Consider the following 7826-nt stretch of genomic DNA (forward strand, 5'->3'; position numbering starts at 1 on the left):
GAAGTACATTAAATCACGCGAGCAGCCTGATTAAAAATATGAAGAGATTTGGAAAATATCTGTTGACAACGAGTTGGTGGTGCACATGCTTTGCAAATCCTGCAATCGACCGAAATCTGCACGACAGATTTCGAACCGGATTTCGATTTCGTTGCGAGATTTTGACTGGACTATGCATAGACTCGTTAGTCCAGCCAAAATGTAACTCCATAATACCAGCCTAGTTCGGCAAGGGTGAAAAATTGTCTATAGTCAGTTCACTTGCCTCGGGATGTTCCAACGAGAAAGTAACTGATTTGAGATCGGAAAACCACACATTTTTTGCAATTTCTAAGAAAAAAGACAACGAGTAATATAAAGAATAACCTACGGAGAAATACAGAATATCTGTTAATGGTTGAGGTTTCTCGTATAGATCATACGTAAAATGCCTCGTTGCTCGAAGGTTATTCACTAAGAGTCGAAATGCTTTCCGGCTAGAGCTTTCTTCATGTTTGGGAACAATTGGAAATCTGACGGAGCAATTGGTGGGTGCTAAACGAGTCCAAAGACAGGCTTGTGGACTGTAGCAATGGTAATGGCTGATCTGTGCACATGTTCTTTGTCCTTATGGAAGAGCACGCCTTTTCTCAACTTCCCACGTCTCTTACCCTGAATTATATCCGAGCGTTGGGGTAGCCTAGTGGTTAAAGCGTTCGTTCGTCACGCCGAAGACCCGGGTTCGATGGGTACGATGTGTGAAGCCCGTTTCTGGTGTCCCCCGTCGTGATATTGCTGGAATATTGCTTAAAGCGGCGTAAAACCATACTCACTCACTCACTCACTCACTCACTTTGCCTTCTTTAGTGTGGTGATCCTAAATGCCTCCACGGTTTTGATTGTTTTTTAGACGTGGTGAACCCAGGATTCCTCCATAGTCCCAAATCGTTGCACGAACCATTCTGGAAGTTCTCATATGGAAAGAATCCCTCTTAGGTTATTCTAAATACAGTGGCCACAGCATCGTTGCTAATTAGCAGTCATCTGTCAACTGTTACTCCTGATGTTACAGACTTGAGAAATGTCTTATTGCTAAGTATTCTGTCGTTCACAGATATCAGTTGTGTCGCTTCTGTGAGACTATGATAAGTGATGGCGATAATAGTTTCTTAATAATAATATTCTTCTTCTTTTACATATGACCTATCTATACTTTTTATCACAGAGTTGTCTCTACTATCCACGTCGGTTCACATTCATATTGACATTCAAATGTAGATCCCTGATACGTAAATTCTCCCTACCTAACACACAGGGATGGTTCACCACCCCTTGTATTTGCGACTTATAAAGTAGTTTCGCGTTTGCAAAATCTTACAAAATATAACCAAAAGTATCAAAATATATTTAGGGTCACGAAAATTCTTAATCATACATTTAGGTATGATTATATACAAAATCAACTTTAGAAAAAAATATTCTTGAAAACTAGGAGGTCGCTGTTGGAAGCGAAAGAATACACGTTGGTCAAGTAAAAAAATGACGCCTTGCGTAATGAACAGTCTCGATTGACGAATCAAATGAGAAATTTAAGTTTATAATGAAACATTTTCATAAGAATACCAAACGTCAAGAAGTGATATTAACTCCATAAATGACCATCTGTCATTATTTTACCTTGTCAATGTGGAACTCACGTAAAAAGGACGTCAACAGTTTGTCACATTTCAACACTTACGATTAAGGGAAACAATTTAAGGGGATGTAACTCTTGTCTCATAATAGTTCCGTCAAAGTGTTATGGTCACTGCAATGAACATATCACTTTTCTCAACTTCAGAAAACTCTATATAATATAGTATATAATAAATATAGTTTCGTCAAGTCTCTGTATGTGAAACATGTCCCAGAGCTGAGGCGCAAAGACGTCGTCTTCCTGTCGGACTGTTTCCTCCCAACGAGATGAATAAAACTGATCTCGAGTAGGAAACTTTGTTTCATCCCATGCAGCAAAACTCAAATGGTTTTCGTAAAAGTCCGGTAGTTTTCGAGAAAGCGTGTCTACATTGTGAGGAACCTCTTGTTTTGAATGGACAAACTGATTCTGACCATTTTTTCTCAGATTGTTGGCAACTTGGGCATTTGTATTTACACAAACAATGTCAACTTGTGGCAGGTGTGAGGTTGACACGTGTCATAACAAGTTCCAGACACAACAATAAGTTAGATATGATGGCTTCATTCACCTAAGGGTGGTCACAATCATGGATTCTCTCAAACATGAACAACGCGCTGTTATAAAGTTCCTTACATGCTCCGGTTGACAAGTCGAGAATTGCACAGGCCGCCATATGTGAATGCGGATTCGAACAGTTAAATCACCCACCCTACAGTCCAGACTTAGCCCCCAGTGACTATTTCCTACTCCGGCAAATGAAATCTGCCCTACGAGGAAGACGCTTCCAGGATGACGAGGGCATAAAGAGGGGCCACTGAGGCGTGGTAAGAGGGCGAATCTGCGGATTTCTATAAAAGTGGTGTTAAAAGCTTGAAGGACAAATGGAATAAGTGTATTGAGGTGAATGGAGATTATATTGAAAAATAAAATGGCAAAGATATTCTGCGACTTGGTCTTATATTGAAGTTGCAAAACTTATTGAACGCAATCCGTATCTAGAGAGGTGTTCAGAAATTTAAAAGAGTCTAGAAACATTAGATCATCAATGTGAAACATGAGAAAGTGTTCTGTGTTATGGGGAATGCATGAAGTTTTTGATCGCTAGTCAGTTCGGCAGCCTGAAGAATGAGATGGTTATCGTATCCGCTTGCATTGTGACATACCAGGCTACTGTCTTGTTTTCCTGGTAATTCACATCACAATAGGAATGGTGCACCCCTCGAAATACACCTGTAAAATGATGGTGACCGAGATGTCGAGATGTCTCCCAAATTCGATTTCGACCCGCAAAATACAACATGTGAAGCTGCCTGTCGCTTCATAATTTCAGACTCAATCTTAGCGTTAAGCCATCGCAACGCATGTACACTGTTATAGAATTAAACAATCTTCGTGAAACTGGGCCAGTAACCATCTAGGTTACAAATGTGGGTTGGACTTCTTGGTGGTCATCCCTCCACGTACAATCCAATCTCAGCAGCCATTTTAGCAAGCCTATCCCCATTTTAGCAAGCCTATCCCCATTTTAGCAAGCCTATCCCATTTTAGAAAGCCATATCCATGGGACCTATGGATCGACAGCTCCCAGGAAATTAAGTATTTATGTCCTTATTTAAATCAGTACGCAGCGTTCAGAACTTATTATGACAAATATGTTGCTGGTCAGTCTAAACTACAACCGGTACATGCATTAACACGTCGGTTTCCCATCATGAATCACTGCTAAAACCTGCTATGGTGTATTTGGGGGCACGGGTGGCCCAGTCATCCAAGGCGCCGCGATTCGCTGTGCAGAGTTGCGTCCCTTGGGCACACCAGAAACCTATGATTGTGGGTTCGAATCCCGGTTCTCCACGATTATGTTTCTAGGTTTGTCAGCACCATACCCGTGCTCGTGGGTTTCACCGAAGTGGTAAACGTCTGAGACCTGCATCACTTCGGGCTTTCCTCCCACATTAAGCTGACACGTCGCGTTATAACTGGAATACTGTTTAAAGCGGCGTTAAACCCAACTCACTCACTCACTCACTATGGTGTATTTAAGTGGATCTCAACTGCCGGGCCAAAGAATGTCTACACCCGTGTTTGATGGTGGTTAAAAATGAAACAGGTGCTTGGCATATATACCTTGCAATCCAGTTTATAAACTGCCGGGCCAAAGAATGTATACACCCGTGTTTGACGGTGGTTAAAAATGAAACAGGTGCTTGGCATATATACCTTGCAATCCAGTTTATAAGCTGCCGGGCCAAAGAATGTATACACCCGTGTTTGACGGTGGTTAAAAATGAAACAAACAAGAAATTGTTATTCGAGGAGATGTATTCGAGACGGGTATCCAGGGACGTAACTATTTTTTTTTACTTTAAGCACATGAATGCTGCATAGCTTGACATAGGATTTCCCGATCTTTACTTTGTTGCTGAGAAAACGTTAGTACTTGCTAAGACCAGTGTCATGATTTAAATAAGCAAATAATAGATCACACCACGGCAGTGAACAATTACGCTTACAGACACAAATACAAGGAGAACCAAACACAAGCAGGTTCCAGCAATAATGTTTTGCGTACTTTTTTTTATGTTACAGTAGTGAAACTATTGAAAATAAAAGTACATTTCTCCTTGTATATTTCAGTGATTTTTCATTCCTTACAACTGTTGCTTAATTTTTAGAAGTGTACATTAAGTTTGTTTGAACGATCTGGTCGCTCAGTAATGTACGACTAAATATTAAATTCTTTCGATATTTCCTTTATACGAGTAACTCATTTTTAATATTAACATAATCAACAAGGGATATTTTCTGTAAAAAAAATATGTTACGAAGTAATCGCATGTAGAGGCGTCGGACTTCGTTTATATGGCGGTCAATTGATCATTGCACTACCACACGCACCGACCCATTCCATTCGTAACAACTCGTGTCATTCCGGCAAGTCGAATTCAGGTTACCGAAAGGGGCGAGTTTGCACACGACTCTTCCAGCCATTCAATAACACAGGTTTCGACGTAACCAATTCGTGGGCGGTTCTCTTCGCGTAAATTGCCTAGAACGGTTACTTGTGATGACGATTTTTCACCATTTGTGTTATGCCAAACAGACTGAAGAGATTATGAGTGAGGTGAAATGGGGTTTAACGTTGCGTCCAAGATTATTGCACTTTTATAGTAACGTGCATGCACGTGTGTGTGTGTGTGTGTGTGTGTGTGTGTGTGCTTGTACTAGTCCGGACTGATGCCGATTTATAGTGCTAGCCCACTGAGATCCCACTCAGACACAGTATACTGCCTCCGAACCGACCAGTCCTTGTTTTAGCCCCTTAATGCCGAGCGCCAGACAGGGTAACAACGAGTACCATCTTTCAACGTCTTTTGGTATGACGCGGCCAGTGATCGAACCCCGGACCTTCCGCTCTCCGGGCGGACGCTCTACCACTAGACCACGGAGGCGGTTTGAAGAGATTATGACATATAGACATAATATCATTCTTTCAAGATTTCTTAATAGAAGTATGTGCAAATTATATTATTTATTGTCTACTTGAAACTCTGACAACGTGATTTATAGTCAGCCTCAGTGTGTCTTGTTTGGGACCAACATCCTCGTGTAGAGCGTGAGAAAGTCGTTACCTAAGAACCTGTGCTAAATACGTAAACTACAATCCAAAATGAAACCAGAACAATTGGGTATTTTGAGAGTCCATAAATGCATTTCAAATATTTGTTTATAAATCTGTTGAAATTATATTTCAAACTATTAGTAATCTCACATTGGCTTAAAGCTGAATCAATGTAATCTACCTTACAATACGGCATACCGTGGATGTGTGGACTGTTCCGCCAATACCACGAACAATTTGGTATGCGTCATCTTGAAAATTATCAACAATTTTATGTAATTCATAAAACATACACCGTGAGTGGATAAAATCAGATAGTCCGCGAAATAATCTGCGGTTTTGCAATACACTATAGCTAAATACGTATTGAGAGTGAGCTATTTTTCATCGCTATCTTTATAATTTCGGAAGTGCAAATATGAATTTACAAATGTGTGATTATCATAATTTAATTTGGGGTGTGTGTGTGTGCGTGCGTGCGTGCGTGCGTGCGTGCGTGCGTGCGTGTGTGTGTGTGTGTGAGTGTGTGTGTGTGTGCGTGTGTGTGTGTGTGTGTGTTTTGGTCCGCCACTGGTATCATAGTTGCGTTTTGGACCCAAGTTTGCCTTGTTTTGGTGTTTTCATCCTTTAACGTTTTGATAACGTTTTAATAATGTTCGGGTCAAATCCAGTTTTCAAGTGTAAACTTTCTTTTCCCCGGCAGCTAACTAAATGGCAGATCCCCGACGTCAAGCAGGTCACCATGACCTCATACATAAGGACCCGTGCGCCCCATGGCCCATTTAAACTTTGCATGTTATCTAAATTCAAGGTTGAATAAAGAGTGAGGTATGAATACAGCATTCGCGGCTGATGTTCTCTCGAGGTGCAACCAGGCAATAAGTGCGCAGCTGTCTCCAAGATCGATAAAAAGAAACAAGTACCATGGTTCAGTGAGGACAGCTCGACAGGCAATCTACTTCTCTCGTTATGTACGTTGGCTGTGTGTTTTCCTACGAATCAGCAGGTGGTTTATCTGTTACGAAATTGATTGTAGTACATTACCGAAAGCTCCATTATCTTTTTAATTTTGGAGCACCAAAGATTCACGACACAAGATTGCATGGTTGTGATGCTCTGTACCTCGAAAATGCCAAGATATTCGCACAAATACAATGCAAGGTAATAATTCGTATACTCACTCTCTATATCAAACGTATTTGTTCGCGAGTCCTGCGATAGGCAACAGCAAGAAGTCACGGACTTACGTGAGAGAGTGAGTATGGTTTTACACCGCTTTTAGCAATATCTCAACAATATCACGGCGGGGGACACCAGAAATTTGCTTCACACATTGTACTCGTGTCGGGAATCGAACCCGGGTCTTCGGCGCGACGAGAACGCTTTAACCACTAGGCTACCCGACCACCCCTCACGGACTTCATACAGTTTTGCGATGCATGGGTAGTGTGTATTCATCTATGGTGTTTTGTGAAAAATAGTAGTGTCAATCAGGAGTTATCCATCTTCCCGAGGCAAGGGAGTTAACTGACTTTAAAAGTCCACTTTCCATCCGTGGCTCGATCGTTGCGCCACCAGTGGCTATTACCAGTTATGTCCCTTCTAAGCCTCTCCTATGGACCAATCAGATTCCACCTCTCGTATCACTTGCGTTTGCTTCACACAAAATGGTGGCACCAAGTCTGATCGATAATCAAGATCTATATTGTGATAAAACGGGTCTTACATCGCGAAATGCATCAAATCACGTGAGCACCTTGATTAAAAACATGAAAAGATTTGCAAATCCCGCAATCGACCGAAATCTGCTCGACAGTTTACGAACCGGATTTAGATTTCGGTGCGCGATTTTGATTGGACTATGCATAGACTCTTTAGTCCAGCCAAAATGTAACTCCATAAAACCAGCCTAGTTCGGCAAGGGTGGAAACTGGACTTTTATAGTCAGTTAACTCCCTTGCCTCGGGAAACAGAACAGTAAATTTGTTTTTTAAATATCTGACCTTATCATTTTATCCCAAGGATTAGGGGGCACGGTTGGAGGGGCGAACGGCCGTGTGAGGCGCTGCAATTCGTTGTGCAGAGTTGCGTCCCTTTGGCAAGCCAGAACCCTGTGGTCGTTCGCTCCGGTTCGCTTATGATTCTAGGTTTCATAGCACCGAGAGCACCATAGCCGGGTTTCATCAAAGTGGTGAACGTCACCTGTATCACACCGTGCTTTCCTCCCACATCAAGCTGACACGCCGTGATATAGCTGGAATACTTTTCAAAGCGGCGTTACTTCTGAGGATAATAGCATGTGTGTGTGTGTGTGTGTGTGTGTGTGTGTGTGTGTGTGTGTGTGTGTGTATAGAAATTCACACAAAAATGAGACAACACGGATTGTTCTCCTATATGTTTGGGCTTTATCTTCTGGTATAACTATTATTACAGAAAACTATTATTTTGTGAATTTCTTCACATGAAACAACCCGTGTTGTGTAATTATTTTGTGAATTTCTTTACGTTTGTGCTACTGTACTCCAGTGAATCTAAACAGTATAATTT

The sequence above is a fragment of the Haliotis rufescens genome, unplaced genomic scaffold (genome assembly GCF_023055435.1).
Source record: "Haliotis rufescens isolate VD_foot unplaced genomic scaffold, xgHalRufe1.0.p SCAF_1, whole genome shotgun sequence".
Classification (NCBI taxonomy): Eukaryota; Metazoa; Mollusca; class Gastropoda; order Lepetellida; family Haliotidae; genus Haliotis; species Haliotis rufescens.